The sequence below is a fragment of the Bacillus rossius genome, chromosome 17 (genome assembly GCF_032445375.1).
Source record: "Bacillus rossius redtenbacheri isolate Brsri chromosome 17, Brsri_v3, whole genome shotgun sequence".
Lineage (NCBI taxonomy): Eukaryota > Metazoa > Arthropoda > Insecta > Phasmatodea > Bacillidae > Bacillus > Bacillus rossius.
Genome location: NC_086344.1, coordinates 9,083,028 through 9,102,134, shown reverse-complemented (window position 1 = coordinate 9,102,134; position 19,107 = coordinate 9,083,028). Strand labels below are relative to the sequence as shown.

Sequence of the window (19,107 nt, the reverse complement as noted above, 5' to 3'; positions counted from 1 at the left end):
GCTAACGTAGCAAAATAATTTAATATAAATAGTTGAAGGTAACATTTAATACTTTACACGTTATTTAATATTTAATATTTTACATTTTGTGGCAAGTTAATTTTGTTACAACGACAAAATTCGCAGTGGTTGTAGAACATCGTTTAATTAAACATAATTCAGACACTCAGTGTTCTATATTATATACTTTTCTACTGTTTACAATAAAAATGTTTTTCATCTCCAATTTCAAGAACTTATAACAGCCTTGGGAAGCACTTTAGACCTTAATTTTATAGATGTTTTCAACCTATTTTTGTCGTAATGAACCTGCAGCTGACGTTTGTCGGTCGAATCCAGACACATTCTGAATATAAACAATTTAAACTAGCTGCACTTGTAGCTATGCGGGGGTTGGCGTACACTAAGATAAAAGTTTGTTTGCTTCAACAACAAACAGAATGAGTCAGAATTCCATTCAACGATCTTCGGCAGCAAGTCGTTGACAACTTTACAGGTGATTAATTCTAGGGCAATCTAATGTGTAACAACTGAATAAATATAGACTCTAGCAAACTACGTGTTCAATGTGCGACACTAGTAGCAAGCATTGCAAACAAAGATGGCGACTGGTGCGCTCTAGCTGCTGCGAAATGGGTGGTCCAGATCCGTGAATCTGTATTCGTAGGGTAAACGTGGGGGAAATGATGGTGAGGGAGTAAGAATGGGAAAGTGGGAAAGTAGGAATGGGGCAGGTGAAGGGTAAGAAAATGGGTAAAAGGTGAGTCTAACAGTTGGGGAAAGTGAGATTGAAAGATAATGGGGGAAGTTGAGGATGTAAGAGAATGGGGGAAGGAGAGGGGGTACGAGAATGAGGGAAGGTGAGGATGTAAGAGAATGGGGAAATCGAGGGAGTAAGAGAATGGGGTAAGGTAAGGGTTCCTAAGAGTTTCGGAAAAAAATAATTAAGGGGAAGGGGATTGTATGCGGTTGTGTGTCCATATATGCCTTAGTGAAAGTGAGGAGTCAATCTTATTGTACGTACCAGCGGGTCGCATGCTGTTTCTGGGCAATGCTGAGGTGGGACCGCCACAGTAGCGTTAGTTAGGTTAGATCAATTTAATTAATAAGCGTTAAATACTTTTTAGCATTAAGTTCAGGCTGACTGGCAGCCGGGTGGGAAACGAGGGACGCCTTCCCCAAAAATTCAATTTAGCCCAAAACGAATGCGGAAAGCAATGACCAATTTACCGCTACATGCCTGGTAGTCTCTTTTCTGCCCAACCAACTCTACTTTCTGGACGATCCTTCTCTGTACTGTATTCAACCTGCTAGCTTAATGCATGACTTATGCATCCTGCGTGAATGAGCCAGGAGTTTTACGTAGACCAAACTTAATAATTTATAGAGTATAGTTAGATAGTAAATGAGTTATTCATGGTATCAATCACTGCCATGTTTGTTCAATCCCCTACTAGCACATGTTGCTTGCTACCCCATCTGCGTGGGTAAAACCCTGCATGATTAGGCGTGTATGCTTCGCTTGGGATACATTTAGAGTCTTCTCTAACTAGACCTCTTCCAAATACCTTAGTTTTTAAATAGATAAGAAAATAAAACATTCTTGTTGACACCAGAGATGAAACAAATTATTCATTTTTTAATTGCACGTGTAAGGTTTGAACCAATAACTCCAAAGGGAGTGACTTGATGTTTTATATTTTTAACCAAAAATTTTCATTTGTTTTATTCTAGGAATATTTTTTATATTTAATAATTGTTTAGTTACAGATAGCGGCCAAGATAGTGGTCATGATGTCATACAATATGGCGGAATTTCTAGAGTTCGTTAATATATAAACTCACCTCTTGCACTGCTCGAATCAAGAAAAAATGGGCATCGGTTCCTGAAAGTTAAAAGAATACTATAATTAATACACTGAGTTCCTTTCTCTTAACGTTAAATTGCTAGAGCCACAACCATTATACATACAATTTTTTATGAAAAGTTTTATTTGTAATTGAATTTTAAAAAAAGTTGTTTGTCACACTAAAATATCAGGGAATAGTAGACTTTTAGAACTCCAACGTTTAAACATAGAAATTTAAGTAAGGGTTTGCTTGAAACAAAGTTTTATATTCTGGTATTTATTTAATTGTTTTTAAAATGTTCTTCTAAGTCAATAGTTTTGACGATTTCGTTAAAAATAAGTCATAAATACACGTAGGCGATATAAATGTTATTAAATACATGAGACACACTTGTAAAATTTTTATGACAGACATAGCTACTACAGTAAAAAGTATGCAAACCGGCACTGGAAACACAATATTCCTGCCTCTTCTGTGTACAGACATTTCTGGTTACAATGAGGAAGAAATATATTATTGTAGGACACTATAAGGATTACAAAAATCATAAAATAATGTCTCTGGAGAAAAATGTACAAAAATTTGCTATAATTTTCTTATTCAGTTTTCAATTCTTTTTTTTCCTGAAAGGGATGGACCCAGACCCAGACGTCTAGAAGCACATGTACATCCACTTCAAGTTGATTGGACGGCAGTGTTCTGGACACGCCCTTGACTATCCTGAACCAGTCATAAACAAGTAGAAGAAGGGGTTACCCAATCACAAGTAACGCGCCAAAGTACACGACCTAGTTATCGACCAATGAGAACTCGGAAATGGATTGATTATGTATAGGCAAGTGGAGTCTAGTCTGGAGTGAGAATAACCCGTAAGATAATCGTGGTTATAACAATAAAACACAGAACTAAAACGTCGGAATATGGCATATACGTACTCGCCAGTGATGTGTAAACATCTTACCTCGGTAACGAGCAAATTCGTGTGTTCTCATGTAGCAAATAAACTTACAATACGAAACTCGGAAGCGAAATTTAAAGCAGGATTCTTTAAAATAGGGACCGGAAAAATTCGCGAATTCATTGACCTACAGGATAGACTCCAAGATCCTCTACGCACTCCGACAAATTATATCTGCTCATTGGTTACTGACTCGAGAAACCTACTAACTAGAATGTTTTTGATTCGATACTTCTTTTGTTGAGGACTATTCATTGGAGCTGAGTCCTTCAGACAACCGGTGGTCCAATCACCGAAGAAGCAAAAAGTTAAACACATTTAGATTCTAGCCTATCGCGAAATGAAACCGCGAATTTTTCCGGTCTCTACTTTAAAATAATGCCGAGCGTGATAAATATACTGATCAATAAAATATTCGCTTTTCAAGTACATACCGAAATTTCGAGACGCGAATCACACAGGCATCATGCGCCCGCCGCTAGAATTCGCTGCCCGAATCGTAAACATCGTTTGCCACCATTTCGCACAGGTAGCAGCACGGCTCCGATAAAAGACTTGAAAAAATACTTAACACCTGCATTGTACCTGATTTTCGACAAAGAATTTGATTAAAAAATGCTCATGTTCTTAAAATTCGCCAAACAGTTAATACTATAAAGTTCCCGTAAACGTTTGACTTTTTACTTCAGACTCTATTGTTACGAACGTGAGCAAAGCCGCGACACGTGCAGGTGCAGAGCTGGCTGGGAGCCCAACACGGCCACTGACGTCACGAGGCCGCCGCTACATAAGATGCGCCGCGCGCGCCTGGAAGACTACAAGGAGCGCCGCTCTTCCCCCTCCTTTCCACTCCCCGCGCGGCGATGATAGTTTGATACCCGACACCTGACAGCTGGGGAGTTTCGCGCGCCACCTGGCAGCCGCCGACACGTGTTTCAAGAGATTTCTGCCGTCGGGTCGGCGTGGAATGACGCGACAGGCCCCAGCCACGCTCGTGAATTCTAGAAGGGCACCTGGGCCAATATATATGCCCGGGACGCCGGCCTCACAGTTCATTTCAGTTCAGCTGGGAGATGGGAGTTTTCCCGCGGCGGAGTTTCCGGAGCGATAGTGCCGTGGGTGCGGGAGAGCGGCGAAGTCCTTGGTTCCAGGGCGGGGAGTGAGTTCAGTGGAGTCGGGAGTTTTCCCGCGGCGGATTTTCCGGGCGATAGAGCGGCGAAGTCTCTGGACGAAGGTTCCAGGGCAGAGAGTTCAGTTCCGGGCGATAGTGTCGCGGGCGCGGCGGAGTTCCGAGCGAAGTTCCGAGCGAGGCGTCGCACAGTGGGAGATTTGCCCGAAAACGTGGTCAAAAATACAAAAACCAATGTTATTTCATACAAACTTCATTATAGGGGTTTTCGAGGTCGCTGATTACGAATTTAATGTTAAAATCAATTAGTTAATGGCGATTCATCTTATAGAGGCTAAAATAACAAAAAATACATATAATTTGTAGTCTATAATATGCATATTAAATGTTTGTAATTTTATTGAAAATTGCTCATCATTGTAAATAACATTTTGTATGTAACAGATATCTCATTCCCATTTATTGTTACAGTCAGTGGAACAAGTGATTCAATTTGCTGCTCGATATAGTTTTTTTTCTCTTATAATGCATTCAGTGTTTTCATGGAGAATCTGCAGTCTGATTGGCCTACAAAACCTGGGAGATGAAGGCCTCGGATTCTTCCATATAACAATTTCGTCCCGAGATTTCAGTTCAGAAGAAACAAGTTGCAATGGTACAAAAGACGTTAAGAACACATTTTCATCCGAATCAGAATCGTTGTTGAATCTTTGCTTGTACTCATTGTGTTCCGAGCTCCCATCACATTCCCATTTACAAATTAAACTTAATGCACGCACATCGTCGGGATGTAAACTTTGTATCACTTCTTCTTTGACTAGTAAAATACGTTGACAGGTGTGATCTAACAGAATTTGAAACTTCACTTCTGCACTTTTCTCAATAACTGTGATACTCGTACGCGGTGCACAACACCTCGATTTCGCTTCCCTTACTGCTTCATAACAGGGATACAATTTGCAGTTGTGTTTTCGCGCTGTTGATCTAATTACACTGTATTGATGCCTACTCAATTTAGCTTCAATTATTGTAGACAAAGCCTCATCTGCAGATATTGTCTTCTTGACTTGCATACTATATAACGCTTCCGATATTTCGAAGCTCTTGTTGGGGTAGTTGTGGTTATGTCTTTTACTATGTTGGCAGTATCTATATTACCAGATGAACGAAGGCTCATCTGAGTGGCATAAGACAACCTCGACATGTCTACATTTGTACGTAGTTGCTCTGTTCTCCTTCGTTTCGTTCGTTCACTACTTGAACAAAATTTCACGGAAGGGCATCCACGTTTCTTTGCCGACTCTCCAGAACTGGGATTACTTACCGGAATACAAATGTTCTTGCTGAGCCATGCTTGATTTTTATTCAGAAAATAGTCAATGTTTCTTGAATATTCTTTACATTTAGTGTTTAGCTTAGAAAAAAACGTGGACAAAGCAGGCCTTGCACTCGCAGGTATTGTTATAATGCAACCCCGTTTCTCAGACAACACTTTCTGTAGGTGTTCCAGACTAGTTCTTATATCTGAAGTTAAAAAGCCCTTCAGCATTAAGAATAGCTCCCTCCTAGTATATGCCAGTTCTTCTTCTCCTGATCCTAAAATGAAAATTTTGCCTGACTGCAATGCAATGGCACTTATTAAAATCATTGGGCGGGTAAAAATGTTCAGATCAGGGAAAGAGGGAAATTGGTTTGCAGTAATGGAGTCCTTTCTTGGATTATTTTTTGTATGAATAGAGTAACATAGATGAAAAACAATTTGGAATATTAAAAACATAATATTCACAAATTATTAATACCATTTTGTTGAATATAATTACAATAGTGTAATAAAATGCACTGATATTTTTATGCCATTCTGTTATAGTGAAAAAATAAAATACCAAAGAAATAGTCAACAAAATTCTACCATAATTAAGATGTCGAAAATTGTTCATTACATTGTGTTGTTTTTGGTGAATTCGTTTACAAGTTCTTTGTTCAGTGCTAATTTGCGTTCGCAACAGTAGACCCTTAGGAATAATGTCTTATTCGCGGGATTCATTCTTGGTTATGGTCGATCCGGAATTTCTTAAGGGGGGAAATGTAACTGACTTGGCCCTAGAAAAGCTAGTTTTCTCGGAGTGCTTCCCATTTCACTATTGTATTCCATTCATGCTTCGATTCTACCCCAAATCACAGTCACTGGCACTGAAGACCTAGGCTGTTAAACTTCGCTCAAATTTCTCAATTGTTGCCATTTCTTCATTCCATACAGTCTCGTGAACTAATTTAGGAAGTTTCTTCATCTCATTAGATAACAAAAATTGAATTGTAAAACAACACAAGACATAAACTTAATAAATTCCTTATGGGTTTGTGTGTACCCACCCATCATTAAATGGTTATTTTACAGCTGGAAAATCTAAAAGAATTGTCCTTCTTAGTGAACAACTTTGAAGGACTTTAGATTTGTTTCTTACCAGTAGTAAAAAATTCCGTATCAATAAAAAAATCGCACTATACCAACACTACATGTGGTTTTCATCAAAGATTTCTGAAAGGCTAGACCACCACTAGTAAACTTCTCCAGACTTTAACATACATCGATGACGATGTCGAGAATGAACTGACAATTAGTGAAACTTATGAAAGAATAAGAAAAAAGGCATCTGGTATTGAACGGGCTATGCACATTGTCGACAATGATGGGTCGGCTTAGACCCGCCATAGCCTCAGGGAGTCGCCACCAGTGCAGCAATGAAGGAAAAAATATCTTACACAAAGGGTAGCACATATTAGCAGCTAGTTATTGTAAATTCGTATTACTAAAACAATAAACTAAACACTCTATTTCGAAAGAAAGGTGCATAATGTGGCATACCCAACTAAAAGCCTCGATGTAATATGATAAAACTAAATTTTCATTATGTTCACAAAGTAGCTTTAGAAAATAAAGCAAAAAACATTACAGCTTTATATATAACAACATAAGGCAGCGATATAGACGCCATATCTCCAGGAATTGCATCCATTTTTCAGAACTTAAAAATATCAATTTTTACGGCCGCGACATTCACTTTAGTACAGCATGGAATTATCTTCAACATAGTTAGGTACACCCAACTCACTCTACCCTCACTTGTCATTTTCCGTGAAACCTCAGGATATGGGAATTTCTCATTGCCATATCCGGTTTCCCATGCAGGGATGATCTAACATTACTACCACATCGCCAGTTTCGTCGGGATTTTAAGTTCGCGATTTACATTTTGACCACGTTTTCGGGCAAATCTCCCACTGTGCGTCGGGTGGAACATCGGCGAAGGCAAGTGCGACGGCGGCGGCGGAGTCCCGCGGCTGTGATCCACGAGGGGTGCTGCGGCGAGAGTTGCGCCAGAGGTGCGGCCCAGCGAGGTGTGTGAATTGTTAGAACCGAGTGACTGGGGAAGATACATTTCTTTAAGTGTAGTTAATTATTAGGCATTTTAGAAGATTGTTAGTGATGTAAATATTGGAAATCAATATAAAACTGCGTGTGATAAAAATCTATAAAAGGGTTATCCTTTACGAACCCGCGATCGTAACAATATTAACCTGAAACATTTTAGAATATATTTATAAAACAAAGTATATGTTTGTTTTTCATTTTAAAAAGGCTAAACTCATTTTATTAATACTTCCTACAAACAAAAATTTCACCATTTTTGAGCTTATTCAAAATTAATATTACATAATATTATTTAATAAAAAAAAGTAAAAACGTTCCAGAGGCGAGATTTGTACCACGTGCCTATTGCCTTGATGTTAAAAAGCGCGCGCTCGACTGCTGTGTTACCGAGACCGCTCACATACTGAAAGGAGAATCTGTATTCCAATAATTGCAATGCCTAATTTCTTAGGTATTTTAAAACTTCAGATTACTTTTCACTATGACGACTTTAGTTTGCCAAATGTATTCCGGGGTAGTTTCACTACCATAAAGTTCCATTTGCCACACCTAATGTTTACAAAAGTGACTATGTACGGGTTTATGTTGCTACATGTGGGTCCGCCATCTTTGTGTCATATTTCCGTTCATCGACTTCCGTTCCATTTTCAGAAAATTACTCCAACCAAATGTCGTATACAGAGCGCTAATGTTTACACAAAAAAAAGTTGTGATTGGAACCAATCTATTTCTTTTTGTAAAAGTACAAATGTTTTCAAAGTAACAATTTTTTTTGTAAACCTGTGTCTTCTGTACGATTACAGGAATAAATAATTGAAAGATACAACCGGGTCACACCAGTAAAGACATGTATGTGACCTTGCAAGCTATTTTTTTGTGACTTTATATACGTACAGCGAATTTTATTGTGACTTTATAAGCCACGTATTGTGCCATAATAAGCCATATATTGCAACATTAAAAACATATTGTCTGTTTACAAACACATTTGTAGAATGCAGAATTTTCTTCTTTTATTGTTCTCTATAAATATAATGTAATGTACAGAAGCTTTTTTCCATACTTTTACAAAAAATCTTGGCAGCTGGTTTCCAAAAACAATGTTCGTAACTTTAAAAGAAAATATACTGTGTAATTGCTACGAATATCCATTCGAAAATCAAAAGACCTAACTAATTTCAAACACAGGCTGAAAAAAAAATCATCTTTGGAACACCTACTTACCATGCAGTGGCGTAGCGTGCCATCTCGGCGCCTGGGGCGGGAAACCCATTTTGCCGCCCCCATTCTATAGGTGCTTAATTAAAATTAAATTTCACATACAATGAGGTACCTTTTATTGAAGTTAAAATAGGATGAGCGGTTTTACAAGCGGATTCTACGGGCCTTATGAGCAGCGAAGTCAGAAATAGCTTTGTCAAAATCAATATTAGCAGCCAATTCTTGTTCAATCGACAATATAGTCAAGTTTGATAGTCTAGCGGAGTTATGTTCTTATATATTTTTAATGCCTTTTTGGTAATTATATTTAATTTTCGGAGCTCCGAAGTATATGATCAAATTATAATTTTTCGGGGGAATTGTTAAAGTATTTTTTTAGTATTATTATATAGCTATTTTTTATAAGTAGTAATAGGTTATGTATTTTATGATGGATGCACCGATTTGTGATGAAACGATTTTATGATTGATATATATATATATATATATATATATATATATATATATATAAGGGTGATGCTTAAAAGACCAAAAAAAATTTATTTTTATTTTTGCTGTAGTTCACCCCACCGTTTTGTTCTACCTGATGAGAGAAACAAAATATATTTTTTTTTCAATTTTTTTTGACAATTTTTAGGGGTTGCTACCAAGCTTTGAAGTTATAAAAAATATTGCAAAATTAAAATTTTTCAAAAAAAAAATTTTTTTTAGGGAATTAATATTTTTTATCACAACCCAGTTGTTTGTGATTGTTCAGCATAAAAATGTTATTAAAACCTAATTTAAATACTAAAATTATCTCAATTTGGTTTTTAATTACATAATAAAATAACTGGTAAATGGTAAAAAAAAACAAAATTTGGCAAATTATTATTATTATTTTCTTTTCCTTACAAATTTATATCAAACATGGTCTTGTAATACAGTGATGAAATTATATATATATTTTATATATATATTATGTGTCTGAAATTATATATATATATTTTATATTCTTAACGAAGAGTATAATTTTTTGTTTTAACGTAATGATGCAATAAAAATACGTACAGACACAGTCTTTTGAAAACTATTCAAATCAAACCTAACCAACTGCTATAGTCCACTAGGCAGACAACAATGTGGATTTTTTGTAGTCTGGATACTTCTGCCTGAATGATTTTACAAGTAATAAAATGTACTGTTTCTGGTATTCATTAGGAATAAGAATTTTATTATATTCTTGTATAAGGGACACTCCTCTCTCTGCAGTATCATTTACTACCTTGAATGACTTCACTATTTCTTTCATATTGACATATTCTTCGTCTTTAATCCAATCTTCAATGTTTTTTTCAATAAACTTTGAATCGATTCCGGCGATGGAAAAGAATCGTTTTGTTTTACTGCTGACAAAATCCTTCAGCCCTTTCTTATTAATAGTGTCCAGGTCAACAGTGATGCGCTTTGGAGAGAATTCAGCTCCTTCTTTATTCCGTGCTTCCACCATTTTTTTCTTTGTTGTATTTGCAACGTTATCATCAAAAAAAGATAGAGCAATCAGTTCTTCAGAAATGTGCCATAAATGGCCACAAATTTTGTTCAATGCCTTTTTTGCTAAAACACTGTTGACTTCCTCATATTTCTTTCCCTGAAACTAAAACTGGAAGACGATCGACTACTTCCTGTCCTGTAATATCTTCTAACATTTTCCCATCCCAGTGCACAGTTAAAGGTACAGCAGCTGAAAACTCCTTTTTTTATATATTCTGCTATGCTCTGTCTGCATTCAACTCGCTGGCGGCGTATAGAAGAAAAATTTAGATTATATTTTGTAGGATCACGTCCCAGCCGATTTAAAGTGGATGTAAGGACAAGAGCTGCTTTGCGATCACTTATTTTTGCAACATCCAAGCTTGTAGTCAATTCTCTGTTAAGCAGATTTTTTCTTTCTCTTTTCTTTAGTCCTATGTTTTGTATTTCCCCAGATTTAGATGTTGAAGGGCCCTCAAAGTCACTGTCGTAATCATGTGAGGATTCATCATCGGAAAAAATGCTAGGAATTTCTGATTTACACGTGATTGCCTTAATACTATCACATTCTTTTGCCTTAAGCACCTCCATTCGAGCCTTTTTACGCTCTTGCTCTTCTTCCTTCTTGGATAGCTTCTTGTCAATGCCACCTATTTTCCCTGGACGTCCTTTTTCACGCTGCAACACTAAAAAGTCTCTATCTTCTTGAATTTGAATCATTTCCAGTGCCTTTGCATGCGCTACATCAAATAAGTAATCTAAATTGTAATTCCATGTTTCTTCTTTTAGTCTTAATACTGCTGATCTTTTAGATTTGTTCTCTTTATTTTTCTTCAGATTCTGCCACTCTTTGAATAACTTTTCTACTTTATCAACAACATGTATTTGCTGTCTGGTAGGTATCCTAGCCTTATTCCAAACGGCTAGCAAATCTTTAGAGGTCGAATAAGCAGCTTCACGAATCTTTTGCTTTACCGTTAGATGAAAGTATGGTATGAACGAACGTTTCAGACATCTGTCCGACCAACCATATTTCTGTCTTTTTCCTTGTAGAAATTGCAGAGTTTTTACTATGTTCCATGGTAAATACTAATAGTTATAAAATTAGTAACCATAAATTATATGACTTTTCAGTTTAAATTCATAAATTTGCAGCATACATAGATAAAAACTTTTCAAGTAAATAATATTTTTTATTTTGTTGTGTAATTATTTGGTTTACTATTTAAACAATGAATGAAAAACACTTACTATGAATTCACAAACCAAAATCACTTTCAATAACCAACTTTAACCACACACTCACAATCATAATTACTTTTAAAAACACACTGGATAAGCTACATGAACAACTGCACAGATCAGACAGGCACACTGCCCAGACAGGTACTGACAGGCCACTCACACATGACCTCGGCTGTGGGTTGGTTGGAGAGGAGTAAATGAGGGATTTTGAGGAGGGGGAGGGGTGATGTGGCTTGGAGGGGAGGCTCAGCACGACAATGTTCCCTTTAACGTGTTAAGTGGTGGTTGGTTGCTCAAGTATTTTAAAATTACTTATTTCCTTATATTAAAAATTCATGTGCTGCAATATTGGTAATTTTATAAACTTTAAATGCTGGTAGCGACCCCTAAATTCACTTTAAATAGAGCCAAAAAAAATTCTAGACCATTTTACATGTGGGAGAATAAAATGAGAGGGTGAACCATTAAATTTTTTAACCTTCATTTTTAAGCATCACCCTAATATATATATATATATTAAATGTTGTCATATAAATTTTGTGTCTTTTTAACTTGCTGCCTCCTCTCACTGTTCACAACCTTATTAGTATTTTTTAAGCCTGCTATTAGTTTGGGTTTTAATATTTTTTTGGGTTTACCTGCGCTCGCGGTACGGGGCAATATAGGAGTTTTACTGTGTCCCGGCTTGCGGAAGTTGTTTGGTTTGCCCTGGGTTAAGGTCAAACTTTACAGTACAATGTGTAGTACTAAATTCAATGAGTGCGAAAGAGAGGCATCGACACGGGCCGACGCGTGAAACAAAATATTTTGTATGAGTAATTAACATAATAAGGAGTGCCGCTCAACTCGGCTCGCGCGCGCCGGGCGGCGCGGCGTGATGCGATGTTACCGTTCGTATGTAAACAAACAAACGTTATAAAGAGCTCTGTCAGTGATTTCGCAGTTTTTCTTTTAAATAAATATTAAAAAATAGTTGGTACGCAAAATTTTAGATAAAAATGTAACATTATAGTGTGTCTGACACATGTAATGAATGAATCATAGATCAGATCTCAACCCACTTCACTGGCGACCCGCCCCCGCGGGCTGCCGCCCGGGGCGGGCCGCCCCCTCCGCCCCACCCACGCTACGCCACTGTTACCATGATCACTTCGTGATTTACCTAATACTTGAATCTTTGAATGTGTGAGTGACTGTGTAAATGTTAAAATACTTAACTAATTATTATTATCATCATGTGTTGGCAACGTAGAATTTTTAAAAGTGTTAATTACTTTCCAGCACGAGTACGCCTATGCTTCATTTTTAGTTACCTGTAAATTAGCTTCATGGTTAAATTTTGTAATGGTTACCTCTTCTCTCTGAACTTTTAGTTAAAGCTTGATTCTTATTTCTATCTTATTGCATATTTTATCATCTATTATGTTTATGTTAGGTATATATTTTTGTTATCTTTCAATGTATTATGAAATAGCAGAAAATGTTGTTTAGTGAAAGAAGAGGCGTATCGCCTTAACTTCGCCACCAATAAAGACGTTAACACATTGAAAAAAACACTTAGCGAATCTTTTGTTACTCGCCAGATATGTTAGTATCAAACCAATAGTATGGAGCAAATTCGTGTGTTCTCATGTTGCAAATACACTTTACGAAACTCCGACGCGAAAATTAAGTACAATTCTTTACAATAATTTCGAGCGTGATAAATATATACGCAGATAGTGAATTAAACCACATTTCTTGACGTGAATCACAATTAGTTTCCGCACCCGCCGCTGGAATTCGTTCTCGGAGTAGCCGCGTCGACTATTGAATCATTTGACTAGCAGACCGAAATGTTAATATAATGAAACGGCTCCGATAAAAGCGTAAAAAACTTGATGAAATACAAAACCCCGGCTTTGGACGTTATTTTTTTAAAATGAGTTTAATTAAAATACTGCCCATCTGGTTAAAAATTCATTGAAAATTTAATTTTATAGAGTTTCCCTTAGTTTCTATGAACTTTGGTTTGCACCATCCGACACAGATTACAGAACGGTGGTAACACATTTCCGTTCCATGCAACTTCCGTTCCTTACATGAAATTACTCTTACCAAATACCGTGTAACGGGAGCTAAGATTTTATAGATTAAAAAAATCACTTAGTTTGCTAGAGGATTATTCCTCTTCCGAAATCCCTTAGACGTACAGTAATTCCTAGCAACAGCGCTGCCGCTGTGTGTCGGGGAGTGATAAGAGGGCAGCGATCTGTACATAACAGGGTGACCAAGAAAGAGTCACTTTCAGGGATGCACAAACTGCCAATCCGCGGACATCCCGCGCGTCCCGACGAACTAGCTTTGAACCGATCTGTACAGACGATAAAAGTTTCTAGCTTTCTGCTGAGAGCTGCTATTTCATAGTTGTAGCAGTTAATACATAACAATCCCAATTTAAAACTAATTAGTTCTTTGAATGGGGAGATTGACTCTAAACATTATTTTGGACATCACACGCAATTGCTGGTTGACCCTATACGTCAAAACCTACAAAGAATAATTAATATACAACCACACATAAAACAAGCCGAAATCAGTAGTTGTCAATTATTAAATGCATAGACAGCACAGATAATTCCGTTGAAGGAGTTATTCAGGATATATCACAGCACAAACGAACACAGTGGGCTAAACAACTCGACAGTTGTAAACAGTAGGACAACACAGTAAAAAACAAAGGAACTCAACGAAGATACTAAAACGATATCCTGGACAACAAAACGACGATTGTGTACAGCTTCCTGTGTATTCCTAGGTGGTTGTTTGTCCGTACTTATTGTTCTTGTTGCAACTGTCTCATCGTTGTCCTCCCACTGTGTTCGTCTGTGCTGTGTAATTGTTATGGATAGTTCTTACCGCGAAATTCTCTGTGCTGTCTATGACTGGTACATTTGACATCACATGATGTTTGCTTGTTTTCTTAATCTTTTTTTGACGTGACAACGTCTAATAAATCGATGAACGCCGGCTGCACGCACGAAAAAGTGTCCCGTTACGCACATTGTTCCGTTACGCTGAGTCCCGTTGCGCTCATTGTACGCTTGCGCCGCATCTATCTCTCTTCCACTCGACTGTTTAGAAAGTGAAGTGAAAAGTTAATATGGTTGTCATTGCTTATTACAACAAAAATTTCGGCAATAAAGGTTAATTATTCTTGAATTTTAAAAATCTGATTACTAGTATAATTTCAAGTATTTATTCTTTTATTATTAAAATAAAAATGACTCAATATTATTCATAAAGTATGCAATTATTTCATCAATGTTTGTTATGACGTTGTCACGTTAAACTATCGTCCGTAAACCGACTTTACAGACTTTTTTTTTATATTTATCTTTCTTTGTCCGTTCTTCGGGTTTTCTCTATTACATACAGTTGAACCAGCAAAGAGATATGTCCAAAATAATGTTTGCAAGCAGAACTAATTAATCACTTAAATGCAAAGCTACAATGCGTCTCAACCTTAGATTGCATTGTGTTTTTTTAATGCGCGTTTACTCTCTCTTTCCAGCGCACCTTATCTGATATTAGCGCTGTTCTTGTTTCGGTGTGCTCTGTTACTAGATCTACGCCGTTGAGCAAAAACGTTTTAAGACACAACTTTGTGATGTAATGATTTTTTTATATGTATTTGAAACTTTTTTTTGTAAAGAAAAATTGGGAATGAGAATCCTGGAAATACATATTTCTGTTGGTATTTCATCAAGAGCATCATCTAACACTATTGATTATTTATTTATAAGGAATGGTAATAGAAATGTCCTACTTTTTCAACTGTTTTATCATCGATATTCATATCATATAAAATTGAAATTATTTTGTTCTTTTCAGCATATGGCATAATTAAATGGACTGCTGTGACATAAGTAGTGACAGACTGCTGCAAATAGTTTCTTCTGTGAAATGATAATTGGTGTTCAGCGTTGAATAATTTTTTGGTCAGAACGACTACCGCTGTTAATAATACTGTCGATCGACACTAATATAAAGTTTTAAAAACTATCAGAACAGTTTAAAAATAAAAAATAGTGCGTGGAGTCCCTCCGTGCGGAGAAGTGAAACTTCGCTGTTTACTTCGCTGCATAGCAAGAATACCACGCGCATGTGCTTGGGATCTACCGACTCACTCTATTTCTCTCTCCTACTTTCTACCTTTGTGTATCTTTCTTTCTCTCTCCCTCTTGCGTTGGAATATTGGACGCTACTCGTTGCTAACGCTCGCGCTGGCCTGTAACAGGTATACTACGCGCATGCGTTCGAGTGCCACGCATTCACTCTCGCTCTGTCTCTTTCTATTCCCCCTCCCCAGGAGCGTTGAACGTTTAACGCAACAGTGCTTTCTCCATGGTAGCGTTAAACGTTTAACGCAACTTTGTTGGAAGTCGCATTAGAAGTTTCACTTCAATAAAACTTATAAGTAAAGATGATATACAAAATTAAATTTTTAATTTTAACAAGCTGGTAGTATCAATCTGGCAATAGTGGTCACAATTCGCTATGTACTGCACTCTAAGCGCGAGACAGACTATAGGCTCAATGCCCTGTCGAGACAACGAAGGTAATAAATACAAAATCTATATTGTTAAACGTGGTTTAAATACGTTCAAAAATTTCTCAGAGATGCATTGTGAATTAGCAATCTGTTTTTTTATTTTTTTACAGTTATGCGAAAGTAGAGGTCTAGTAACAAACTTTTTTTTTTGTGAATCAGTAAAATAAAACGTTGCTACTTCCCATATAACTACAATAACTGTTGCGAAATAATTAGTATCAATATGTGTTGAACGGTTATTTACTGTTGGCTTTCACGGCGTTGTGTGAGTGAACACAAGATAACACAGACAGGCATTGAAACAGGCTTTTAAATGAAATGAACTATTTTTTTTTCATTTCCGAAGTTTGGCCCAAAAATGTGTATAATATCAGCAATCCTGGTACTTGTAACTTTTTACAGAACACAACAGAAGCAATTTTTATGAAAACTGTAGATTTGGAAATTTCCGGCTCGAACAATCAATATAACTAGTTCCGTCCTATCAACAGACGCGCTTAATTTATTGTATATTTTTTTATTGAATAATATATAATTTCAGAGTATTCACTAAAAAATGCTCTGTATTATTCCAAATAACAACCTATTGAAAAATTCAAGTATATTCCTTACGTGTAAATCGGCAAGAATACCAACAACATACTGCTTCTTGGAATTCATAGTTTTGCTCATCTCTAAAAAATCCTTCCTTTAAGAATACATAGAAACCGATTAGCCACAAAAATGAATCGCAGATTTTTTTAGGTTAAAACAAATGCTCATAGATAATAATAAATATAATATGTTAAAACATTGCACGTAATCTTTCGATACCTAAAGTTTATATAGACATTTAAACTCTCGGTATACGGTATTTCGTGGGAATAATTTCGTGAATTCGACGGAAGTGGAATGGAACGGAAATGTGTAACAACTGAGCGGCCAGCTGTGGTGGATGGCGCGCGCCAAAGTTCATAAACAAAAAATGAATGGGGGGAAACTTTATAGTACGAGTATTAACTGTTTAGTAAATTTTAACAAGATGGAAAGTATTTTAATAAATTTGCTTGTCGACAATCAAGTGCAAAGCCGGGGTTTAGTATTTTTTCAAGTCTTTTTCGCTTTTATCGAAGTCATTTCATTGCATAGTATAACATTTCGATCTGTTAATCAAATTATTCAATAATCAACGTAGCTGTTCCGGCAGCGAATTCTAACAGTGATTCGCGTCCTGAAATTTAGTTGAAAACACTATTTTCGTTTATTTATTACTTTTGGCTAGAGACCGGAAAAATTCGCGGTTTCATTTCGCGATATGCTAGAATCCAAATGCATTTAACTTTTTGCTGCTTCAGTGATTGGACCGCAGGTTGCCTGAAGGAATCAGAGCCAATGAATAGTCCTCAACGAAAGAAGTAATGAATCAAAAGTATTCTAGTTAATAGTTGTCACGAGTCAGTAGCCAATGAGCAGATGTAATTTGTCCTAGTGCATAGAGGATCTTGGATTCTATCCTGTAGGTCATTGAATTCGCGAATTTTTCCGGTCCCTACTTTTGGCATTATTTAAAAAAGAAATTCTATGTAAAATTTTGTGTCCGAGTTTTGTATTATAAGTTTATTTGCAACAGGAGATCACATGAATTGGCTCGTCACTCACCGATATTAGTTGTCATACATCACTGGTGAGTACTGAAAAACTAGCTCACTTTTGTTTCTTAAGAATGACTACAATTGTAATAAATTATACACCGCCACTCTCTTACACTCTCGGTTATTCTATTACTTTTTTTTCCTCGTGTCTTAAAGAAGTAACATCAATATTTCAGTAAAATCCAATCAGGTATGCGTGGAATGATTTAGATGCAGCGATTCTATTAAATTAATTGTTTGTGCTTTCTCCGCAAAATAAAACCCAAAACGTTCTTCACATGCTCAAATGTAAAATTTTACTTTTAGAGCACGTATCTATTAATAAACTATAACTTTTCAACTTTTCTTCAAAATAACCTGGCCTTTTTTTTTCTCGCGCAAACTAAGTCACGGGGAGATTGTCAGTTTTCAAATTTAAAACAGGCCAAATGTTAAATTTAAAATCTCGAGCAAATCTGGCTGTGTCTCCAGACGGCGAGCAGACCTCCCGGTGTTAACGAAACATTTACCAACTACTCAATATTTATTAAAGCCGTCTCATAACGAATAGCATTTAAGACTTACTGCCCTTGTATAAACAATGTCTATACAAGTTTCCTTCCTAAGTTTCGTCTAAAAGGTGTATTTTTGACGTGACGTCTAATAAATCGATGAACGACGGCTGCACGCACGAAAAAGTGTCCCGTTACGCACATTGTTCCGTTACGCTGTGTCCCGTTACGCACATTGTTCCGTTAAGCTGTGTCCCGTTACGCTCATTGTACGCTTGCGCCGCATCTATCTCTCTTCCACTCGACTATTTATAAAGTGAAGTGAAAAGTTAATGTGGTTTTCATTGCTTATTACAACAACAATTTCGGCAATAAAGGTTAATTATTCTTCCATTTTAAAAATCTGATTACTAGTATAATTTCAAGTATTTATTCTTTTATTATTAAAATAAAAATGATTCAATTTTATTCATAAAAGTATGCAATCATTTCATCAATGGTTTGTTATGACGTTGTCACGTTAAAATATCGTCCGTAAACCGACTTTACAGACAACCAATTTTTTTTGGACAGTATTGTCAGTGGTATAAATGATACAAGTCTCATGAAGGCGCGCTACCGGCGCAAAGACTGCACGCCAGTTCGGTGGCTGGCGCGTAGAGGCGAGGAGGGATATGGTGCGCGAGCAATTGTCGTCCTTATCGCCCCCGCGCTCTTAGAGACAAGGCAGCTACATGCGTAACCTGATTTTCAAAAACTGTTCTCTTCCGGAAGTTTGTTTGGCTGTGCAGGCTACGTCGCGCGTGACCAATTTATTTTAAATATACACGAATGTGCTTATGTATCTATATATGAAGAAAGTCATGCGGCCTTAAACAAAACCATACTTTAGGCCACCTTTTAAAATAAATCTAGATAAACGACCACCAGTTAAGTCGAAAATCAGCCAATAATATAACTTATGACAGAGACAGTTGACAACATCAGACCTGAATAATGACATAGGGGTGGTCACCCTTTTTTTCATGCAATTTTATAGCACTTC

At 36.7% G+C, this 19,107-nt stretch overlaps 1 protein-coding gene across 4 annotated transcripts in view; it reads right to left on the bottom strand.

Moving 5' to 3' along the window:
* Window positions 1–19,107, bottom strand: part of LOC134541023 (adenylate cyclase type 2-like) — a 469,698-nt gene that overhangs the window by 418,866 nt on the left and 31,725 nt on the right. For 3 of the 4 annotated variants that reach the window (XM_063384159.1, XM_063384162.1, XM_063384161.1), the window contains exon 2: window positions 1,846–1,886. The exons of the other annotated variant lie outside the window; for it this stretch is intronic. The gene's annotated coding sequence lies outside the window, so the exon portion shown is untranslated. The remainder of the gene's footprint in view (window positions 1–1,845; window positions 1,887–19,107) is intronic. 4 annotated transcript variants of the gene reach the window in all.